We start from the raw sequence: 22,220 nt of genomic DNA, 5'->3' as shown, positions 1-22,220 counted from the left end.
CTGATTGGATTTAAGACAGCCGACTCCCTCTATCCCTGCTGGTGATTTTTCCTGCCTCCTGAGGTCTTAGTTTCCAGTTCAGTCCCTGCATTCTCAAGCTAAGTGTTCTTTGCTATTGTTCACATTTGATTTGGTTTTGTCTATTCTGTTTTGTGTGGTCAGCCAGCCCCGGCTGGGGCTGTGCTGAATTTCCATTCTTATGTTACTGTTTGTGCAAGTTTGCTTTTGGTCCCTTATTAGATTGGCCTCTTTTTGCTCCATTTTCAGAATATTCCAGAGTGCTGATATAGTGGGTGAAGTCTAGTGACTTCAGGGGTTTTTTGCTATCAGAAGTGTTGGACATTTTGGCAGGGTTTTTTGGCGTGATTGCAGACAGTATCTTTCATTTCCTGTCCTTTCTAGTTAGTGTGGGCCCCATCGTTTGCTCAGCCTATTTTCTTACCTGTGTTTGTGTTTTCATCTTGTCTCACTGACAATATATGTTTGGGGGCTATCTATTCCTTTGGGGTTTGCTCTGGGGCAGTTTAGATTTCCCCTTTTCTTGTTATAGGCTTATTTAGTCGTCCGGCTGTGTCGAGGTGTCTAGAATCATCGTAGGTACGTTCCACGGCTACTGTTAGTTGTGTGGATAGGATCAGGGGTCTGCAATCTGCTTAGTTACCAACCTCTCTGGTTTTCTGTGGCTTAGCTTGGTCTTGTTTTCCTCCTCGGTGACCCAATGATAACAGAATCCCAAGCCTAAACCGCAGACTCTAGGGTACTCAAAAGCAGGAAAAAATTGTAAAGAAAAAAAGTGTCAGAATTTTTTTTTTATATGTATTTTTTCCTATTTTTCTCTGGGGCTGTGGGAGGATTTCTTCTTTAATGGAGATTAGGCAATTGTGTGATCGTGTTGAGCAACTCGCTGCTGAAGTGCGGGGAATTTCCACCTATCTCGCTCAATCACATGCTGTTGAACCAAAAATCCCTACTCCTGATGTGTTTTCTGGGGATCGGTCTAAATTTTTGAATTTTAAGAATAATTGTAAATTATTTCTTGCCTTGAAGCCTAACTCATCGGGGAGCTCTGTGCAGCAGGTTAAAATTGTCATCTCCTTGCTGCACGGCGATCCCCAGGATTGGGCTTTTTCTCTGACACCTGAAAATCCTATTCTGACTAATGTGGACACATTTTTTCAAGCCTTGGGGTTGTTCTATGATGAACCTAATGCTAGTGATCAAGCTGAGAAAACCATATTGGCATTGAACCAGGGTAAGGATTCTGCAGAGTTATACTGTCAAAAATTCTGAAAGTGGGCAGTCCTTACTACATGGAATGATGGTGCCTTGGCAGCACTCTTTCGGAAGGGTTTATCAGAAACCGTAAAAGATGTTATGGTGGGATTTCCTGTTCCCTCTGGTCTTGATGATTCTATGTCATTAGCCATTCAAGTTGATCGGTGTTTACGTGAACGTAAAACTACATGAGAGGCGTTGCCACCTTTTGAACAAACGTCTGAACCCATGCAATGTAATAGGGTTTTGTCTAGGGCGCAACGTCAGGAGTTTAGAAGGTGTAATAAGCTGTGTTTTTTCTGTGGAGACGCCTCTCATACTATTTCTGCCTGCCCTAAAGGAGAGAAACGTTTTGCACACACATTTGCGGTGGGCAGTGTACAACCTAAGTTCCTTGTGGCAATTACTCTGATCTGCTCCTTATCCACATTTTCCGCTAAGGCTTTTCTAGATTAAGGAGCAGCTTTGAATCTGATGGATTTGGACTTTGCTAAATGTTGTGGTTTTCTCATGATACCTCTGCAGACGCCTATTCCTTTGAGGGGTATTGATGCTACTCCTTTGGCGGAGAATAAACCTCAGTTTTGGACCCAGGTGATAATGCGGGTCACCCCAGACCACCAAGAAAATTGTAAATTTTTGGTTCTGCACAATTTGCATGATACTATTGTTCTGGGTTTTCCCTGGTTGCAAACTCAAAATCCAGTTTTGGATTGGAAATCTGTGTCTGTGGTGAGTTGGGGTTGTCAGTGTGTTCTTAGTGACACTCCTGTTTTCTCCACCTCTCCTCAGTCTCATGATATTCCTGATTATTTGGCTGATTTTTCTGATGTATTTAGTGAGAGTAAATCCGCATCTTTGCCTCCTCAAAGGAGTTATGACTGTGCAATTGAGTTGATGCCCGGGTGTAAATTTCCCAAGGGTCGGCTTTTCAACTTATCGGTACCCGAACATGATGCTATGCGATCTTATATCAAGGAGTCGTTGGAGAATGGTCATATTAGACCATCCTCTTTACCCTTAGGTGCTGTTTTTTTTTGTCACCAAGAAAGATGGTTCATTAAGGCCTTTTATTGACTATCGCTCCATTATCAAAATTACGGTTAAATATCAGTACCCATTACCCCTGATTTCTGATTTATTTTCCAGAGTTAAGAGTGCCTGCTGGTTTACCAAGCTTGACCTCAGGGGGGCGTATAATCTTATTTGCATCAAGCACGGAGATGAATGGAAGACAGCGTTTAATACTCCCTTGGGACATTTTGAGTACCTGGTGATGCCTTTTGGGCTCACTAATGCCCCTTCTGTCTTCCAATCCTTTATGAATGATATTTTCTGGGACTATGTGGATAAATTTTGATCATCTATCTGGATGATATTTTGATCTTTTCCAGTGATTGGGATTCTCAAGTGGAACATGTCCAGACTGTGTTCCGGATTTTGAGGGAAAATTCCCTGTATGTTAAGGGATCAAAATGCCTCTTTGGTGTACAGAGGATTTCATTTTTGGGATTTATTTTGTCTCCGTTGACTATTGAAATGGACCTGGCCAAGGTGCAGGCCATTTATGATTGGGTTCAGCCCACTTCTTTGAAGGCTCTCCAGAAGTTTTTGGGTTTTGCTAATTTTTATCATAAATTTATAGGTAATTTTTCTGGTATTGCCAAACCACTGACTGATCTGACCAAGAAGGGCGCTGATGTGCTGAATTGGTCTCCAGAGGCTGTCTCGGCATTTCAGGAGCTTAAGCGGAGATTCACTTCTGCTCCGGTTCTACGGCAACCTGATGTCTCACTTCCATTTCAGGTGGAGGTAGGTGCTTCTGAGATTGGTGCAGGAGCTGTTTTGTCCCAAAAAGATCCGGTGACTTCTAAAATGAATCCCTGTGCCTTCTTTTCTCGAAAGTTCTCCCCATCTGAACGTAACTATGACATGGGGAATCGGAAATTGTTGGCCATGAAATGGGCATTTGAAGAGTGGAGACATTGGTTGGAGGGAGCTAGACATCAAGTTGTGGTCCTCACTGACCACAAGAATTTGATTTATCTTGAATCGGCCAAACGCTTGAATCCTAGACAGGCTAGATGGGCCTTGTTTTTCACGCGTTTTAATTTTGTGGTCTCTTTTCTTCCCGGCACTAAGAATGATAAGGCAGACGCCCTTTCTAGGAGTTTCTTTGCTGATTCTCTTATTGTGGCCGAGCCAACTACCATCCTAGGTGAGGGGGTAGTTCTTTCTGCCATCTCACCCAATTTGAGACACGCCCTGGAGGAATTTCAGGAGGACAAACCTGAGCGTTCTCCTATGGGAAAATTGTATTTTCCTGACAAGTGGAGGAAGAGAGTGCTGTCTGGAGTTTATTGCTCCGCATTGGCTGGTCATCCAGGTATTTTTGGTACCAGAGATTTGGTGAGTAGGTCTTTTTAGTGGCCTGCCTTATCTCGTGATGTCAGGAATTTTGTGCAGTCCTGTGGGACTAGTTCTCGGTCTAAACCCTGTTCTCGTTCTAGTGGGTTGTTGATGCCCCTGCCGGTGCCCAAGAGGCCATGGACCCATATCTCAATGGATTTTATTTCTGATCTTCCTGTCTCTCAGAGAATGACTGTTATCTTGGTGATTTGTGATAGATTTTCTAAGATGGTCCATCTTGTACCACTCCCAAAGTTGGCATCTTCTTCAGAGTTGGTGCCATTGTTTTTACAACAGGTGGTTCGGTTACATGGGATTCCTGAGAACATTGTGTCGGACAGAGGAGTCCAGTTTGTTTCCAGATTCTGGAAAGCTTTTTGTTCTAATCTGGGAATTCAATTATCTTTCTCCTCTGCGTTTCATCCTCAGACCAATGGGCAGACTGAGAGAACAAACCAGACTTTGGAGTACTATTTGAGATGTTTTATATCTGCTGATCAGGATGACTGGGTCTCACTTTTGCCCTTGGCCGAATTCGCGCTAAACAATAGAGCTAGTTCTGCCACTTTGATGTCGCCCTTTTTCTGTAACTTTGGGTTTCATCCTCGATTTTCTTCAGGGCAAGTGGAATCTTCAACCTGCCCAGGTGTGGACAATGTGGTAGAGAGAATGCAGCAGATTTGGGACCAAGCGGTGGATAAGTTGTCCCTCTCTCAGGAAAAGGCCCAGCGGTTTTCCAACCAGCATAGGACCATTGGTCCCTGGTTTAAAGTGGGGGATATGGTTTGGTTGTCGTCAAAGAATATCTCTATGCAGGTTGCGTCTCCAAAGTTCAAGCCAAGATTTATTGGCCCTTATAAGATTTTGGAGATTCTTAATCCTGTTTCTTTTCGATTTTTCGAGTTACGTTTAAGATCCATAACGTGTTTCATCAATTTCTGTTGAAGAGGTTTGTTGAGCCAGTAGTTCCAATGACGGCAACTCCTGACCTTGTATTGGTTAAAGGCAATGTGGAATATGAGGTAGAGAAAATATTGGATTCTCATTTGGCTAGACAGAGACTCCAGTACTTGGTCAAATGGAAGGGTTATGGCCAGGAGGATAATTCTTGGGTCCCTGCTTCTGACATTCATGCCGATAGATTGGTTCGTGCTTTTCACCGGTCCTATCCTGGCGTTCGGTGACCCCTCCTCAAGGGGGGTACTGTTGTGAATTCACTTTCTGGTCTGCCTTTGGTTGCTGGTGAGGGTGGTGGAGCTGGTTGTATTGACAGAGGAGTCGTGTGTTCTCTTTCCGGGCTCCCTCTGGTAGTTGCAGGAGGTAATGAAGCTGATCAAAAATAACACAGACCTGTCACCTGATAATGAGGACAACGATTGGACATCTGGAGTCTGACTGGATTTAAGACAGTCGACTCCCTCTATCCCTGCTGGTGATTTTTCCTGCCTCCTGAGGTCTTAGTTTCCAGTTCAGTCAGTGCATTCTCAAGCTAAGTGTTCTTTGCTATTGTTCACATTTGATTTGGTTTTGTCTATTCTGTTTTGTGTGGTCAGCCAGCCCCGGCTGGGGCTGTGCTGAATTTCCATTCTTATGTTACTGTTTGTGCAAGATTGCTTTTTGTCCCTTATTAGATTGGCCTACTTTTGCTCTGTTTTCAGAATATGCCAGAGTGCTGATATAGTGGGTGAAGTCTAGTGACTTCAGGGGTTTTTTGCTATCAGAAGTGTTGGATATTTTGGCAGGGTTTTTTGGCATGATTGCAGTCAGTATCTTTCCATTCCTGTCCTTTCTAGTTAATGTGGCCCCATTGTTTGCTCAGCCTATTTTCCTACCTGTGTTTGTGTTTTCATCTTGTCTCACCGACAATATATGTTTGGGGGCTATCTATTCCTTTGGGGTTTGCTCTGGGGCAGTTTAGATTTCCCCTTTTCTTGCTTATTTATTTAGTTTGGATAGGATCAGGGGTCTGCAATCCGCTTAGTTACCAACCTCTTTGGTTTTTCTATTGCTTAGCTTGGTCTTGGTTTCCTTCTCGGTGACCCAATCATAACAGGAACTATGAGGTGCATTCTCATCATACCTTTTATACGCTCAGTCCAGCTCCATTACATGGTGCTATTTCCATTACATTTCAGAAGGTTAATTTACATTGCCCACAGAGAGATATTGGATTTAAGGCCCTCTCCAGATGCTTGGTCTATCATGTCCGTAAGGGTAGACTGCATCCTAGTGTAGCATCCTACACCAAGTGTGAGGAGACTGCAGGTACATAGAATGCAATAACGGACCGTACAAAGTCCAAGGGTGATAAGGTTAAATTTTATAACAGAAAACTCTATGCAGGGAGAAAACGGAGGGATATTATTCTCTAATACAGTGAATTACTATTGGGGATAAATTAAGGCACAGGAAAAAGTAAGGCAGACAGTACAAATAAATACTACTTATCCCTCAAGTGTCATTCATGGTTAAACTCTTGACCGTGACTGGAACCGCTTAGGATGTGTCGCAGTGGAGTTCTCACACAGTCCTGAGGAAGCTGGTATAATATATCCTGACAATGGCGGTGTCCTCTCGTGGTTATGATGATGGAGGCAACTCTTCGTGCTCCTGATGCAGGTCTTGGGTCCAGAAGATGAAGCGATGAAGAGGGAAAAGTCTTTTTCCTCAGCGGTGAGTGTCCAAATACTACGGAGACTTGCAGCACTGCCCAAACACATTTTACAATGGGCAGCTCGGTTCACTGTGTTGACTCAACACACTCCTAGTCCAGTTCACAGACCTTGTCTCTCATGGTCAGTGCTGTTGGCGAGGACGGCTGTGGCAGAGTTGCCAGCTGTGTCAGTGGTTTCAGCGAGGGCAGATGTCAGCAGGCACAGCGGTGTCTCAACGGTACTCAGTTGGTAGTTTCCTGTCAAAGTGCTCTGCTGTCCCAGGCTCTGCTCTACCCTGCCCAGTCGTCTCTCAGCTGATTTTACCTCACAGGTCTCTTGCGCTCTCGATGTTCCTACCCTAACTGTTTGAATCCTCACGTGCGAACCTTCTCTCAGCTTGCTTGGCCACGCCCCCTTTGCTCGAGTACAGGGACTGGTCTTGAGTTTTAATCTTTCCCCCCTGTGACTTAGGTGACATCCCCGATGGTTCTGGACTCATCAAGGAGGAGACATGCCTAACTAGTTCCTTCCCCAAAAACAGCAACTCCAGGTTACTCACTTCCTTAGCCTTTGGCACAGTCCTGGGCGTATTCCTGCATCATATTTCCTGCTTTTGGTTTGTGTGTGCCACAGCTCCCGGTGACGCACTTAGTGTGCACGTGTACGTGCTGCCCTGCTCTTAAAGGGGCAACACAGGCATTTTGCTAAATTTCCCTTGTTGCGGAGAGTCATTTAGCATAATGTGTTCACCTGTGTGGTGACACCCAGCCAATTACTTGGAGGCATTTGTATAAAAGGCACACTCCCTCTGTAGTTATTGTTAGGTGGTTTACTGTGTGCAACTGTATGTTGCCATGTCCCCCATCCCTAGTTTGTTAATGTTTCCTGTATCCCATGTACCATTAGTCCAGTATAGTTAGTCTTTATTCCTGTGTCCACTTCGGTGGTGTCTGTACCCTGAAACTGCATCGGTGGTACCTGAACTGTCTCCTGAGACCAGTATGTCAAACCTTTCCCTGTGGCCATCCTGTCGGCACATTCTAAACATGTCCCTGTGGCCATTCTCTCTGCCACCAGTTGACTGCACTGGCTGAACCTATCACTGTGGCCGCCCATTTTTTAATCAGACACTACACAATCGGAACCTGTCCCTGTGGCTGTCCTGTTTGCTATCTGATGACTGCACAGTCTGAACTTGTCCCAAGCGGCCATCCTTTCCACTAAGTCTGAACCTGTTTTAGTGGCTGTTCTGCCCTGAATAGGAATATGAATAAATGGTTTAGACTAGAGATGAGCGACTTTGCCTTTTTTAGGGTCGAGTTGGGTTTCATGAAACCCGACTTTCTCAAAAGTCGAGTCGAACAAAATCGGCCGACTATAGGGAAAAGACGGGAAAAGTCGTGAAACACGAAACCCAATGCAAGTCAATGGGGAGAAAAGTCGGCAGTGAGTGGAGGACTGTAAACACACCTGGCATGAATTTTAACCCCAGAGGCGGCAAAATCTCTCTCTCTTCTCTCTCCTCTCTCTCTCTCCCACTCCCACTACGCTACACTCCGCTTCTCTCATTGGCTGAAAAAAGTCACGTCCAAGCATTCGGCGAAACTCGACTTTGACGCTTGGGTCGCTGACCGCATGGCCAACTTCACACTGTGGTCGGGTTTCGGTTCATAAATTAAGTCTGTTGAAAGGCTGCAACACAACCAAGTAGCAAGCATTTAGGCACTTTTGGAGTCATCAAAGCCATGTCAAGTATTGGCATGGCTGTGATTGGCCGGGACAACACGTGACCTGTATAAACACCAGATCATTGGTTGTGCTGCCATTTTTGTCTCAGCCTAGTGCAGAGTGCCCTAATAGCCTGGTTCAGCATGGCCTAATAGGGAAGTGCAGCGTGCCTTAACAGTTTTGTGCAGCATGTCCTAATGACCTGGTGCACAGTGCCGTAACAGCCTGGTGTAGAGTGCCATAACAGCCTTGTGCAGAGTGTCATCACAGCCTGGTGTAGAGTGCCCTAACAACCTGTTGCACAGTGCCCTAACAGCCTGTTGGAGCATGCCCAAACAGCCTGGTTCAGCGTGCCATAACAGCCTGGTGCATAGTCCCCTAACAGCCTGGTGCAGTATGCCTTAACAGCCTGTTGCAGCAAGCTCCAACAGCCTGGTGCAGAGTGCCATAACAGCCTGATGTAGAGTGCCCTAATAGCTCTAACAGCATGGTGCAGTGTGTCCTAACATGCTGATGCAGTGTGCCATAACAGTCTGTTGTAGTATGCCCTAACAGCCTGGTGCAGATTGACCTAACAGCCAGGTGCAGTGTGCCCTCTACATAAAAAAGATGCTTCTTATTTTGCCCGGCACGATCTGTACTCACGGTGCTGGTAGAGTCCTCTCCATCTCGCTGGTGTCCTTTAGCCACAGGTTTAGGTTGAACAAACATACAGTCCAGGGCAAATCTTAACTGAACAACTTTTATTGCTTCAGGACACAGCACATCCAGTTCTGACACAGCATTTCGTTCACCGTTCACACAGCACATTATTTCATCTTTCCCTTCTCTCCTTCCTGAGTCACTTAGCAATTGCACAGGGCAGCATATCCCAGATGGCCTCTCAGCATTCTCCCCATTCAGCGTCACCTCAGTAAAGCGCTCTCCTGCCCGTTTCAACCCTGCCAGGAGAGATTCAGCCCGTGAAGTAATCCACCACATTAGGACTTTAGCTGTGACCTCTCTGTGTTTCTCCACTTCCTTCCTTTATGATGCTGCTCTGTCTGTAAGAGTTGCTGCCATTCGATCTTTCCCCTTAATCCCAGGAGAGCTGGGCACATGCTTCAATGTTGCGGGATATCTACACTGCTCGGGCCATAAGGCCACCTAAGCTCTTTGGGCGTCCTCATCCTTTTCCTTATTGCCACTGTTTAGGAAGCTTCCTCTACCTAAAGTGACTCCTCCTAGCATTAACTATTTATGCTATCCCTGGTCTCCATCCTGTCTATGCTCCATATCTCCATCTAGTCATCTAATTACTAACTGCATTCTCCCTATTATATGCATGGCATAATAAAACACACATTACAAAATCACAATAACATGTATCAACTATATATATATATATATATATATATATATATATATATACACACACTAGCAGACTTAAAGGGGCAGGCTCTACACCATCCTACACTTTCCCTTCCTTAAAGAATGGTCGACTCCAACCATTTAACTTTTTTTCTACATTAATATTTAGATTAAGATACTCCTCGTAGGGAGACCAGCATATCGATAATGACTCAACATGAGCCAGTTACATAAGAGGTAAATGTCCACTTCGTTAATGAAACAAATGCTCTTCTAGGCTGTCCTCAGATGTTGTCCATTAAATCACCAATGCACCAGGAGGTGACCCTCCTTGTTGGGTCCACAGTTTTAAAGAGGTGGTTCCCCTTCCTTTCAGGGAAGCAACATCCATTTGTTGATATGCAGGCTGCCTTTACCACGGACAGTCTGTTGCTGTAGCCTACACATCGTCCTGAAACTCTAGCAAAGCGAAGTTCTGCTTTCAAGCAGGAAAGCACAACAGGTGCAACAAAAAAAGGACTTTTAACACAATGACATTGTTCCCGTCTCTGGAAGTGCATCTGGGCTTATTTATCCATGGGGATGCAGAACAGTCCCAAAATATGCTTATATAGCAGAGTGCAACTAGCACAATTTTGCACAGCTAGTTATTATTCACATTGTTCATCGGCACGCATTCCATGCCGCCTTCTCATTCGGGCTCCATGCCCGCGTATGGGCTGAAGAAGACTCTGCAGCCTTAGAGTCCATGGGGTGCCAAGTTGCAGCAGGGGTAGTGCTGGTATCAGATGACACATGAGGTAACGATTAATCCTGTCGTGGGCCTGCATATAGTTCCAATCTGTCATCCAGCTGGCATAATGTTAAAACTACTGTGTAGTAGCCTCTGGGGCAGTCCTCTTTGAAATAGGAAATCCAGTCTCCTTCCATTAGGGGTCTCCCATGTTTTACCGAGGCAGCATTAACATAAACTTTATCATTAGTCCCTGCCTCCCGAATAGAACCGTACCCCTGGTCCACATTGGTACAGACTAATTGTCCATGGGAGCGGCGTCTGGCTATAGCGCCCTCCCCGTTCTGATGTAACTGAGCCCAAATCTCCTTCCCCTGTTGTTTCTTTTCGGCATTTATGTCCGCTATCCATGCAGACTGTGTCAAGGGTAAAGACTGGCCATGCTCTGCTCGCGAACCCAAGGAGCGCCCCCTCGGCACTTTCCTTTGACCTGTTCTCCCGTCCCTGATGACTGTGGGACAAATGAAGGGGTCCGCTCCCTGGGACAGGGGGCTGAAGAATTTTATGCCCTGGTGGGGTAGAGAGCTGCATTAAGGACTAGCACTCTAGTTTCAAGGGTCAGGGCTCACTCACCACTGTTGGTCATGAAGCTCTGTCTGCTCTTGTCCTGCTTGGGTTGGGTCCTTCCTGTGTCAGGAGTTGCCATACTTCCACCGCTGGAGGCCTTGATGTATTAGCCGTGGCCGTCCTGCAGGTGTCAGATCCCTCTGCGGGCGCAGCTCTGTACTTCAGCTCTTACTGGCAAAGTCCCAGCATGGCCTTTACTTCCAGCCCAGGCTCTTCGCGGGTTGTCTCTGTTTCCGGTCCCCGCCGCAGCTGTGGTTCCGGCTCCGGACACAATAGTTCTGCCTCCTGTGACTCCGATGCGGCATGTTTCTCTGGCAGGCGCTTCGTCAAGTTGGTCACTGGTTTTGGCTCTGGGAGATGGCATTCTTACTTGCGGTGACGTGATTACTCAAGCTCCGACAGCCGCCAGTGACTTCCTTCTGCAGGTGGCAGGTACCATTCGCTGATCTTGTCCTCGCATCATGCGGGTCAGGTTTTTTCCACCTCCTGCTGCCATTTCCACTCTATGCGACCTAGGCCACCGCAATGCCAGGTACAGGAGCGATGCATCGCTACCGGCACAGTGTCACGTAATGACGCCAAGCAGCTGCACACAAATTTTTCCATTGGGCCTCATCCGTTCCAGGGTGGGGTCGCTTCTAGTCGCTCCAATCATTTTCTGATAACCTGCTGCTGGGGGGCGAGTCCGTCTCCTTTTGTGTCGCACCCACCAGGGGCAGGTACCCAGGTCAAGACACATACTCTTCCAGCTTCTCGCACCAATTTTCCATGAAGATGCCCACGGAAGGAGGATTCAGGGTTGTTGCCCTTCATCTGCATGCCAATATCTGCCATCTTTGGAGTCACAATGTTTGTCACTGCAAAGTCAGTTTTATTAAAGGTGTTAGACAAGTCCAGTATTTCAGTCACATGCAGCAAATTAACAACATCCTCAAAATCTTCATCTCTTCCTTTTCTGTCCTCATCAGTCACATCAAGTTCATCGCTTGCAGCATTCCCTTGCTGCACGGTGCTGGAATCCTGCCGACTACGCCAAGTGTAGAGGTCAGCCAGGGCAATAGTCATGGCTGAGCTTAACAGGCTTTTTATAACCTGGGCTCCCTCTACAAAAAAATATGCTTCTTATTTTACATGGCACAATCTGTACTCACGGTGCTGGTAGAGTCCTCTCCGTCTCACTGGTGTCCTGTAGCCACAGGTTATTATTATTATTATTATTATTATTATTATTATTATTATTATTATTATAAATATTATTTATATAGCACCATTGATTCCATGGTGCTGTACATGAGAAGGGGTTACATACAAATTACAAATATCACTTACAGTAAACAAGCTAACAATGACAGATTGATACAAAGGGGAATGTAGTTTGGGGGGGTTGCAGCGGGTTTCGGTTGTATAAACATACAGCCCAGCACAAATCTTAACTGAACAACTTTTATTGCTTCGGGACACAGCACATCCAGTTCTGGCACAGCATTTTGTTCACCGTTCACACAGCACATTCTTTCATCTTTCCCTTCTCTCCTCCCTGAGTCAATTAACAATTGCACAGGATGGCACATCCCAGACAGCCTCTCAGCAACCTCCCCATTCAGCGTCACCTCAGTAAAGCGCTCATCTGCCCGCTTTGCCCCGGCCAGGAGAGATTCAACCCATGAAGTAATCTGCCATATTTGGAGCGACCTTCCCGGCCCTTTAGTTGTGACCTGTCTGCCTTTCTCCGCTTCCTTCCTTTATGATGCTGCTCAGTCTGTGGATGTCTTCACGCTTCTCTTTACTCCCACTGTTTAGGAAGCTCCCTTCCTCTACCTAAAGTGACTACTCCTACCTTTAACTATTTACATTATCCTAAGTTACTGTCCTGTATATGCTCCCTATCTCCATCTAGTGATCTAATTACTAACTGCACTCTCCTATTATGTAAATGACATAATAAAGCACACATTACATAATCACAATAACAGATAGCAACAACAACACTGCTGATGACCTGAGATTAGCATCCTCAATAGTCAGAACCTCCCATTCCCGTCTCCAAGACTTTACACGTGCTGCACCAATTCTTTGGAATGCACTTCCCAGGTCAATACGATTAGTCCCCAATCCCCACAATTTTAAGCGTGTCCTGAAAACGCATTTATTCAGACTGGCCTACCACCCCAACACATTAACCTAATCTATCCCTGTGTGGCAGAGCCAAAAGTTTTACCATAACCAGGTTCCCCGCATCATGTTCCCACATGCTTTATGCCTCCATTAGCCCTCTGTGTCTGTACTGTTACACACTTAACATTATGACTGGTCCATACAATTCAGGGTAACTGTTACCACCCACCTTTCGTGTCTCCCTCTTTCCTCATAGACTGTAAGCTTGCGAGCAGGGCCCTCTTTCCTCTTGGTATGTGTTATAATCTACTGTATGTGATTATTGTTATGCTGTAATGTCTATTGTCTGTACAAATCCCCTCTGAAATGTAAAGTGCTGCGGAATATGTCGGCGCTATAAAAATAAAATTTATTATTATTATTATTATAACACATATATATATATATATATATATATATATACATTAGCAGATTTAAAGGGGCAGGCTCTACACCATCTTACATAGGGAGCCCTAACTGCCTGGTGCACAGTGCCAAAACCACCTGGTGCAGGATACTCTAAGAGTGTAATAATAAGCTGGGCACTTTCTCTTCTCTAGTGTGTACTTTTTGGGGGTGGAAAAATAGCATCAAATAAGGGACATGGCTGTGGTGCTGCTGGAGTTGCAGCTGCTGCAGCAAGCGGATGTTTTTGTTCTGTCTATGCTCTGTGCCAAAATGAAACACCTCACTCTGGTGCACGCAGCATGCAGGCGACAGGATGTTCTGCATAATTTCATAGGCCTGAGTACCGCTGAACGAATGTTGAGGCCAGGACATGTTGAAGAGGTTTTACATTGGAAGGCTGATAGTGCTTCCAGTTTCTTTGCATTCTCTTCTACTCGGACCTCTGCCAAAAGAATACAGTTGGCAACTGCGAAAAATGGTCATTTATCTGGCACCCACCTCACACTCTTGCAAATCAGCCAACCAGTCTGAGCCCCAAGTCATGCAGCAGTCACTCCTGCTTTTTGATGACTCCATGGGCTAGTGTTCCATGGGCCATGTACCTGGCCCACAACTGGAAGAGATTGAATGCACCAATGTTCAATCACTTATTTAATTGGAGTAAGGCTTGGTTCACATTAGCGTTTGAGTCTGCAGCATATTATCCACATGCGCAAATGCATGCAAAAACGCATGCAAAATGCATGCTTACGCAACATCTTCATCTGCATCATCTTATGCATGACGGAAAAAAAACGCTGCATATGCATGCGTTTGTATGCAATTTTGCATGTGTTTGCGCTGTTTATGTGCATGCATTAGATATGAAACCAGGCAAAAATGGGCGTGTCTCGTGGGATTTCTATTTACACTTTGAAGAATGCATGCGTATTGAATGCATGCATACGCATGTCCTTGCGTACCAATGCGTTCCCATAGACAGTAAGGCCTCTTTCACACATCAGGTTTTCGCCATCAGGCGCGATCCGGCGAAATGCAATGCCGGATCCAGTTTCCCCCCCATTGACTTGCATTTGCGCCGGATCGCGCCGGATGGCCATGCGTTTCATCCGGTTTTCGCCGGATCCGGCAATGTGTCGCGATCCGGCGTCTGGAAAAAACGGCTACTGTAACGTTTTTTGTCTCCGGCGTAAAAGCCGGACACGCCGGATCCGGCGCGTCCGGCTTTTTCACACAATGAAAGCCGGATCCGGTTTTTTTGGTCTGAGCATGCTCAGTAGCTCTGCCCACAAGACATATATAAAAGCAAGACAGTGGGACCCACAGCCACACCCAACATGCCACCCAAGAAAGCAACCAAGCGCAGCAGGAGAAGGCAGGAGACCACTGCAGCACCATCAGCACCACCACCACCCCAAATGGAGCAGCAAATGGAACATGCTGAGGAGGGGAGGCCAGCAGCAGATGAGAGACGGTAATTATCAAATCCCCCATTCCTCCAAACTAGGGCTATTGAATATCAAGATATTCATTGGCCCTTTGTTTCTCTTTATTCAACAGCCGCCCAATAGATGCAGCAGCAGCAGAAATGGCAGCAGGTGGAACACCACCCACAGGCATGGAGTGTGGCCACCAGGAAGACAGCACATCATCTTCTGGGAGCCCTCCCTCGCATCTTCAGCGTTTGACGGTAAGTTTTTATTTCCAAAATACATCATCTCTGTAATATATGTCTATTCATTGCCTTTTATTTCAAAACAGGATTCACAAGATGAAGAGGAGCTCCCAGAAGAAGAAGGAAGGGGTGGACAGACGCTTGGAGTGGGCTCACAATTGGTAAGTTTTTTGCATCAAACGCAGAAACACAACATCACACTACACACAACACATAGAAAACAATGTTCTGCAGACCACACACAGCAAACAAATGCCTACATCCAAAGACATAACATTTTTTGTTTTCTTCTCTAGTCTTCCCAATCTGGTGCTCGGCCAAGAGGTCCTCGCAGTGCCTCCCAGGGTCGTCGGCGACAGCAACGCGGCGGTCACCAGCGTGTAAGTATAAATATTTTTGCTTTGTTTTTTTGCACTTTTTATTTCATTTCTTTTGTGTAGGCTAATTATGTTATTTTTGTCTTTTTCTTTAACAGCCTTCACAGCGTGCTCCCGACTCTGACGGTGAGGATGGAGGACTCGATGTGGACCACCTCATCGATCTCGTCAGAGAAAGGGAGCCGCTCTGGAATATGGCTGACCGCCGCCACGCTGACCTTATCGTTACCCGATGACTCTGGGAGGAAATCTGTTCGCTCCTTGTGGGCCGCTGGGAGGACCTCGATGTTCGGGCCCAGATTAAAGAGCGTAAGTATATACAGTACCGGTTGCTTGATGTAAACCAGTGTTTCCCGAACTCCAGTCCTCGTGGTCCCCACGGATCATGTGTTCAGGATTTCTATTTACTATGGAAATCCTGAAAACATGACCCCTGGGGACCATGAGGACTGGAGTTTGTGAAACACTGATGTTGTATACTAACCACTCCTTTCTCTTTTCAGGGAACAGAATTGTGAATCGGTGGCGGTCTGTGAGGGATCGTTTCAAGAAGGAGTTCAATAAAGAGATGCGGGCCCCGAGTGGATCTGGAGGACGCAGGAGCAAGTACAAGTACGCACAAGCCCTGTCGTTCCTCCGGGAAACAATGGTCACTAGAAGGTAAATATTACACACCACATGTGAAAAAAAATGATAGATGTAACTTTTTTTTTTTCAGCCAGGGCCATACCATGTCAGTATTTTAATTGTTTTTTTTTCTCTTTATTCCACAGCACGGTGAGCAGCACTCGGGAGCCTGCACGATTGGACCCTTCTGAGGCGATCCCTGAGGAGACCGGCACCGAGGGACACTTCGACCGCCCTGGTACATCTGCACCTTCCCAGCCTTCCCACACATTCGACCCATCTGTCCCATCCACCAGCACAGGAGCATCGTGGCCGCCTACATTACATGAAGCTGCTGGTGAGGAGATCGCTTTCCCTTTACCCCACCCTTCTGCCCCTGCCACCTCTAGTACACCTGCGGGTACTGGGCGGCAGCGGAAGAGGGGTCAGGAAAAGAGTTATGCGCCAGAGTTCTTGCATCTGAATGCATCTTTCCAGAACTGTCTAAAAGTCTTGTCAGAGCAAATCTCCGCAGGCTTTCAGCAGATCAACTCCAGCATTCTGGAGGTGAAGACACTTCTGCAAACCATGCATTCAGAAGCAAGATCTTCGCCAAACCACACCTTTTTCAGGTCTGTTGTGGAGCGCATGGCAACACTATCTCCTACCCAGCAGATGCATGTAATGCATTCGTGCCACGGTGCTCTACAGCAGGTTACCTCCCAACCTCCACCTCCCACCACTGTAGTTCCTCCACCTGCACCCCCTCCAGCCACTTTCCATCCTCCCCCTCCTATTACATCTGCACCCCCTCCAGCCACTTTCCATCCTCCCCCTCCTATTACATCTTCACCCCCTCCAGCCACTTTCCATCCTCCCCCTCCTATTACATCTGCACCCCCTCCAGCCACTTTCCATCCTCCCCCTCCTATTACATACCAGCAACCTCACCAGTACCAGCAACCTTCCCAGTACCAGCAACCTCCCCAGTACCAGACATCTCCCCACTTCCAGCAACCTGCCCCGTACCAAACTCCTTCCCCGTACCAAACTCCTTCCCCGTACCAAACTCCTTCCCCATACAACTTTCCATCAACATCATCTGCTCCTACAGTCCCTGCCCAACCCTCCACTCCACCGCCCACCACCTCTTCTGCCTCCCACATGTCCACCCATTCTGTATCTTTTTCCACACCATCACCTCTAACTGTTCCTTCCCCACCACGATCCCAGTCCTCTCTCCACACTCCCATTGTCGAAGTGTCCCGCAGCCCCTCCAGCAGTATTTCCACCCCACACTACACCGAGTTATAATGTATTTTTTGTAATAAAAATGCCCATTTGGTTGGTTTCAAACCTTTATTAAAAAAGTTTTTTTAACTTTAAAAACAGTTTACACAAAAAAAAAAATTTTAAATAAAAGTTAAATTATTGTTTACACTGGTTGTCTGTCATTTCTTTCTGCGGCGAAATATGTTTAAAAAAAAGGTTAAATACAGGGTATTTAAAAGGTAAAAAGGTATTCAAAACCAGGTATATAACTGTGGGTAAATTTTAGCTTTTTGCCACAGTTGTGTTCCTGGTTGTGTTTGAAGCAAAGTATTTCACCTGAAAAGTTGTGTTTATTGTTGGTGATTTCCTAACAATGTACACAACTTTTGTTAAAAGGTGAAATACTTTGCATAAAACACAACCAGGTACACACCTGTGGCCTAAAGCTAAAAATAGTAAGACCATGACAAGATAGCCAACTTTGGTTGGCAAAGGTATATACTGTTGGTCCAGAAGGTACACAAGTTTGGTAGGGCACAAATCTTTCACACTCTGTCATCCTGCCAGTGTACTCTGCCTTGAGGTGACATAAAGTATAGTGCAAAATTGTCCCTCATTACTGAAACCGTCACAGAACTTCTAGTGGTAATATTTCCAATGACAACATCCATCTTCGCCAGTAACTTGCTCTTCTCTCCAACCTGCACTTTCTCCTCTACAACCTGTCAAAGAAGGGCTGTAGGAACATGCTATATATAGTTTTCCAGTAGCCAATCCCGTTCGGAAGGCCACAAGGGTCAATTTTAAAAACCAGATCCGGCGTAATCCGTCGAAAAACGGATAGAAAAACGGATGAACCGGATGAGACGGATCCGGTTTTGTCTGTCAAGAACAAGACGGATCCGGCAGAAAACCGGATCCGGCACATCAGGTTTTACAAAACATTTGCCGGATCCGGCATTCCGGCACGACGCCGGATCGCGCCTGACGCCGAAAACCTGATGTGTGAAAGTAGCCTAATGCTTTTTTTACGCACTCATCAGCATGTGCATGCCTGCACATATTTAATGGATTTTGACGCCTCAAAAAATGCAACATGTTGCATTTGCTGGACACTGCCGCACACCTTGAAACGATGCATGCATATGCAAAAGCATGTGAACGCATGCAAACGCATGTCCCTGCGTACACCATGTTAAATATATGGACGCATGACGCATGCAGATCTATGCGGATCAAATGCTGCGCACACAAACGCTAATATGAAACCAGCCTGTACAGTAAGTCTACATGGGAAGATTAGTACATGTGTTCAGCGGACCATCACTGCACATATCTGATAATGATGAAACATAGGTGCCAACTGCTGACTCTTTCTGTAATGTGCAGACTTGCAATGAGTGCAGTGGTGAGTAGTGGATGGAAGATCATGCAGGTGATGATGAGGTACTAGACCCCACATGAATGCAGCTCGGAAAGAAAGGAGGTGATCACGGTGCCCCAGCTGCACAGCATAAGAGGAAGTAGGGTGCAAAAGCCCCTAGCCAGTACATCATCTGCTATTGCCCACTGCGCCGATGAGCAGAGCACACCAAAGACAGCTCAAAGGGACTAGTGATGAGTGAGGACGAAAATGTTCAGATGCTCGTTCCTCAAGTCAAGCAAATCAAATCAAAATGCTCCGGTGCTCGACCCAAGTGACAAGTATAATGGAAGATAATGGGAAGCGAGCATTTTTCTGGCTCCTCTCTAAAACATTGCTAATCACAATGGAAACAGTGCTGAAATGGAATGGGAACAGTATGAGGAAGACCCTTGAAAGCAACATTGAATCCCAAGTTGCTGCTGGGAACAATGTTGTCAGAGTATTACACTACTTTTACTGACTGAAAATAAAACATACAAAACCAAATTTAAAATGGATTTTACTGCAAATAATGTTAAGAAACATTATTTCCAAGGTAATGACTTTATATCAGGCAAAATAAATGAGGGAAAAAAAGTGTTCCTCCACACCATGGGCTAGGTTCACACGTAGTGTTTTAGCTGCGTTTTTGCACGTTTGCATTACTTTCAATGGTGAAAAAACATTTACTAGGAAATGTATTACCTTATCTGGTATGTATTTTTGTCAGGGACATCAGGCACCTCTTACTAACTTGAGAGGGCCATCAGGCGGCCATTACCATTGTTAGTCAGCCAGCAGCCATCTTGTGGACAAATGAGAACAAGATAGTGTTTACTGTAAATGGAATGAGGCCTGCAAATCAAAGAACACAGAAGTTACAGTTAAATATGGTAGAGATTCAAAGATATTTTGGGTTTATTTAGCTGCCTCTGGCACTGGGTACCTTGATCTTATGTAAGGCATCATGAAATGTGAAGATGACCAGAGGATTTAAGGTTGCAATGTAGTATTGTGTCAGAAAGCTGAGTTTGCATCGAAGGTCATGGGTCTTCCAGGAGGACAATGACCCCAAACATACTTCAATAGGCACCCAGAAATGAATGGAAACAAAGCCCTGGAGAGTTTAGAAGTGGTAATTCCTGTTCCTGTAGCAGTAAATCTTCCACCACTACCTCTTACATACAGCTGTCAAAGTGAAACTGCAAATAGACACATTAAATTAGTTAATTTTGCCTGCTTTGATGAATTTCTGAGTACAAATCACCGTAAAAACACAAATCTGTGAATGAGTGTATGGAAAAAAAATAATCAAGTTATGGAAGAGATCTGTGTCATTTCCAGCTGATGCTACCTAGCACCCATCTTTACACTAAACGAGCTAACTACAGTATTAATAGGGTATAGAATAGATGTTACCTTCATATTTTTTTTAGATTGCAGCAGCAAGAATAATAACTTACTAGATGGTGGCCCGATTCTAACGCATCGGGTATTCTAGAATATATATGCAGTTTATTTTTGAAGATTTAATAATAATGCAATAATGCACCCCCCAATCCTGATATGTATGGTTCTCTGACCCCCAATCCTGATATGCATGCTATGCCTCAACCCCCTATCCTGGTATGCATGGTCCCCTGACCCTCCAATCCTGGAATGCATGGTCCTCTCACCTCTCTTTACTGGTATGCATGGTCTTCTTACTCCCCTTTCAGGGTATGCATGGTCCTCTCACCCCCCAATCCTGGTATGCATGGTCCTCTCACTCCTCTTTCCTGGTATGCATGGTCCTCTTACCCCCTTTCGGGGTATGCATGGTCCCATCACCCCCCAAACCTGGAATGCATGGTCCTCTCACCCCCCAATCCTGGAATGCATGGTCCCCTCACCCCCCTATCCTGGTATGCATGGTCCCCTCACCCCCCTTTCTTGGTATGCATGGTCCCCTTTGCTGGTATGCATGGTCCTCTCACACCCCAATCCTGGTATGTATGCTCACCGCGCCCCCTTTCCTGGTATGTATGGTCCCCTCACCCCCAATCCTGGTATAATAATAATAATAAATTTTATTTCTATAGCACCGACATATTCCGCTCACCCCCCTTTCCTGGTATGCATGGTCCTCTCACCTCTCTTTCCTGGTATGCATGGTCTTCTTACTCCCCTTTCAGGGTATGCCTGATCCCCTCACCCCCCAATCCTGGTATGCATGGTCCTCTCACCCCCCAAACCTGGTATGCATGGTCTCCTAACCCCCTTTCTTGGTATGCATGGTCCCCTCACCCCCCTTTGCTGGTATGCATGGTCCTCTCACTCCCCAATCCTGGTATGTATGCTCATTGTCACCCCCCTTTCCTGGTATGTATTGTCCCCTCACCCCCAATCCTGGTATAATAATAATAATAAATTTTATTTCTATAGCGCCGACATTTTCCTCTCACCCCCTTTCCTGGTATGCATGGTCCCCTCACCCCCCTTTCCTGATATGCATGATCCCCTCACCCCCCAATCCTGGTGTGCATGGTCCTCTTACCCTCCTTTTGGGGTATGCATGGTCCTCTCACCTCCCAATCCTGGTATGCATGGTCCCCTCACCCCCCTATTCTGGTATGCATGGTCCTCTTACCCCCCTTTTGGGGTATGCATGGTCCCCTCACCACCAGTCCTGCTATGCATGGTCCTCTCTCCCCCCAATCCTGGTATGCATGGTCCCCTCACCTCCAATTCTGGTATGCATGGTATCCTCACCCCCCTTCCTGATATGCATGGTCCCCTCACCCACCAATCCTGGTATGCATGGTCCCCTCACCCCCAGTCCTGATATGCATGGTCCTCTCTCCCCCCAATCCTGGTATGCATGGTCCCCTCACCCCCCTTTCGTGGTATGCATGGTCCCCTCACCCCCCTATCCAGGTATGCATGGTATCCTCACCCCCCTTTCTTGGTATGCATGGTCCCCTCACCCCCCAATCCTGGTATGCATGGTCCCCTCACCCCCCTTTCGTAGTATGCATGGTCCCGTCACCCCCTATCCTGGTATGCATGGTATCCTCACCCCCCTTTCTTGGTATGCATGGTCCCCTCACCCCCCAGTCCTGGTATGCATGGTCCCCTCAACCCCCTATCCTGGTATGCATGGTCCCCTTACCCCCCAATCCTGGTATACATGGTCCCCTCACCCCCAATCCTGGTATGCATGGTCCCCTCACCCCCCAATCCTGGTATGCATGGTCCCGTCACCCCCCAATCCTAGTATCCATGGTCCCCTCACCCCCCAATCCTGGTATGCATGGTTCCCTCACCCCCCTTTCCTGGTATGCATGGTCCCCTCACCCCCCTTTCCTGGTATACATGGTCCCCTCACCCCCCTTTCCGTGTAGCCATGATCAATCAGCGTCGCGGCCCTCTGTCCGCGACCAATCAGCAACGCGACCCCGTAGCCACGACCAATCACTGCCGCAGCCCTGTACAAAAATAATATTAAAAAATAAAAAAAAGTTATTCTCACCTTCCGAGGGTCTCCTGTCTTCTTTCCACGCGCCCG

The sequence above is a fragment of the Dendrobates tinctorius genome, unplaced genomic scaffold, assembly GCF_039654945.1.
Source record: "Dendrobates tinctorius isolate UK_male_01 unplaced genomic scaffold, ASM3965494v1 ptg000022l, whole genome shotgun sequence".
Lineage (NCBI taxonomy): Eukaryota > Metazoa > Chordata > Amphibia > Anura > Dendrobatidae > Dendrobates > Dendrobates tinctorius.
The sequence above is the reverse complement of the archived record's forward strand: the minus strand, read 5'-3'. Positions refer to the sequence as shown.